General features: G+C 75.0%; 1 non-coding gene across 1 annotated transcript; it reads right to left on the reverse strand.

Moving 5' to 3' along the window:
• Window positions 1–2,100: 2,100 nt before the first annotated feature.
• Window positions 2,101–2,219, reverse strand: LOC128823813 (5S ribosomal RNA). Its single transcript, XR_008442048.1, has one exon. It is a non-coding gene; the product is annotated as a 5S ribosomal RNA (ribosomal RNA).
• Window positions 2,220–2,500: the final 281 nt, after the last annotated feature.

Genomic DNA, 2,500 nt, shown 5'->3' on the forward strand with positions numbered 1-2,500 from the left:
GACGGAGCCGGTCCGGGGGAGGCTTAATAGTCGTCCCCCGAGGACTCCGGGGGCAGGCTTAATAGCCATTCCCCAGGCGGTCCGGCGGAGGCTTAAGAGTCGTGCTTAGCGGCCACCAGGTCAACCCGCGGAATCTACTGGGTTGACCTGGCGGCCGGTTTGCTTTCCGGCCACCAGGTCAACCCATTGGATTCGACGGGTTGACCTGGTGGCCGGTTTGCTTTCCGGCCCGGGTGTCACCCCACTCCGAGGGCTGCGCGGCAGCGGTCCTGAGGACCACAGAGGGGGGGCTTAATAGTCGAGAGGGAGCAGGTCCGGGGAAGGCTTAATAGTCGTCCCCCGGGCAGTCCGGGGGCAGGCTTAACCGTCGTCCCCCCCGGGCGCTCCAGGGGGAAAGCTTAATAGTCCTCCCCCGACAGTGTGTGTGTGTGGGAGGGAGGCTTAGCAGTCTTCCCCCGGGCGGTCCGGTGGGGGAGGCTTAGCAGTCTTCCCCCGGGCGGTCCGTTGGGGGAGGCTTAGCAGTCGTCCCCAGGGCGGTCCGGGGGTGGGGGGAGGCCTCACAGTCGTCCCTCGGAGAGCCGGGTCGGCGGCGGTGGCGGGCGTCAGGCTTTACGTCCAGCCTCCGGAAGGTGCGCGTCCTCGGAGGCGATGCAGGCGCCGCAAAGGGGCAGCCTCCGAGGCAGGGAGCGGAGCACCGAGGCTGGGGAGAGGGGAGCAGGAGCCGGGGGCTGGGGGGGTGGGGTGGGGGGGGCGTTCAGGACAAGCGGTCAAGCCCCGGGGAGCAGCTGTCAAATGTTCCAAGTCCCCACTCGGCCACCAGGTCCACCCCAGTCTAGCAATGGGGTTGACCTGGCTGATGGCCGGTTAGTGTCAAGGTAAACTCACCGTCGTCCACAGGAGGGCAGCTCTCAGGCCGTCCGGCTGCGGCTGACTCTGGGGCGGTGCCCGGTCCCGGCAGCGAGGGGCGGGGGGGGGCGCGGAGCGACACGGAGCTAACCGGCCCCCGGGGCCGGGGGCGCCTCCCGCGACTTTGGGGGCCGCGGGTCGTCAGTGGCGTGCAGGCCGGGCCTCTCCCGGGGGATTCGGGGGGGGGGGGGGGCGGTCCTGCGGGCCGGGCGCAGGGGGCTCGAGCGAGCCCGGGCCGGTCCGCCCCGGGGCCGGGGTCTCCGCCTGCGGCTCGGGGGGGCGCGGGTCGTCGGGGGAGGAAGCCCGGGGGAGCTGCACGCCGGCCTGCCAGGCCAGGCCAGGCCTGGCCTGGGTGGCCGCGGGGGGATTCGGGGCGGTCCCGCGAGCCGGCGGCCGGGCGCAGGGGGTCCGAGCGCGTCCGAGCGAGTCCGTCCCGGCCCCGGGGTCTCCCCCTGCGGCTCTGGGGGGCCGTGGGTCCCCGCTGGCGGAAGCCGCTGGGCGCTGGACACCCGCCGTCCGTCCCGCCTGGCCAGGCCTGGCCTGGGTGGCCGCGGGGCGGGGGATTCGGGGCGGTCCCGCGAGCCGGCGGCCGGGCGCAGGGGGTCCGAGCGCGTCCGAGCGAGTCCGTCCCGGCCCCGGGGTGTCCCCCTGCGGCTCTGGGGGCCGTGGGTCCCCGCTGGAGGAAGCCGCTGGGCGCTGGACACCCGCCGTCCGTCCCGCCTGGCCAGGCCTGGCCTGGGTGGCCGCGGGGGGATTCGGGGCGGTCCCGCGAGCCGGCGCCCGGGCGCAGGGGGTCCGAGCGAGTCCGTCCCGGGCCCGGGGCCTCCCCCTGCGGCTTTGGGGGCCGTGGGTCCCCGCTGGCGGAAGCCGCTGGGCGCTGGACACCCGCCGTCCGTCCCGCCTGGCCAGGCCTGGCCTGGGTGGCCGCGGGGCGGGGGGATTCGGGGCGGTCCTGCGGGCCGGCGGCCGGGAGGGTCCGGGCCAGTCCGCCCCATGCCCGGGGTCTCCCCCAGCGGCTTCGGTGGGTCCTCCGCGGAGGAAGCCGGGTGGGGAGCCGGACCCCAGGCGCCCAGACCCGTGACCTGCGGCCGCGACCTCCGACTCGGCAGGAGCGACGAGGGGCTTTCCGGCCCGTCCCCCCCCTCTCCTTCCTCCCCAGAAAAGGAGAGAGAGCTGGCTCGGACCGGGAAAAGCTGCCTACGGCACCTGGGATTCCCAGGCGGTCACCCATCCAAGTACTAGCCAGGCCCGGGACGGTTTACCTTCCGAGATCGGACGGGATCGGGGGCGTTCGGTCCGGTATGGCCGTAGGCACCCGGCCCCCGCGCCTCCTCGCCCGCTTTCCCCTGCCGACGCCCGGGCCTGCCGCACGGTGAGCCCCGGTCGGACTGCCCCCCTGCGGCAGGGCCCCCGTCTCTCGCGGGCCCGGTCCTTTTTTCCTTCTCGAGCTCCGGGGCCCGGGCTGGCCGCCAGAGCCCCTCCGCCCGCCCGCCCTCCCCGGCGTCGGGGAAAATATTGTCCCGGACATCCAGTGCGCCCTGATCCTGTCAGCCGGGGGGGGGGGTGGGTGGGTGGGGGGCAGTCCCTCGCTGCG

Source organism: Malaclemys terrapin, chromosome 15 (assembly GCF_027887155.1).
Source record: "Malaclemys terrapin pileata isolate rMalTer1 chromosome 15, rMalTer1.hap1, whole genome shotgun sequence".
Lineage (NCBI taxonomy): Eukaryota > Metazoa > Chordata > Testudines > Emydidae > Malaclemys > Malaclemys terrapin.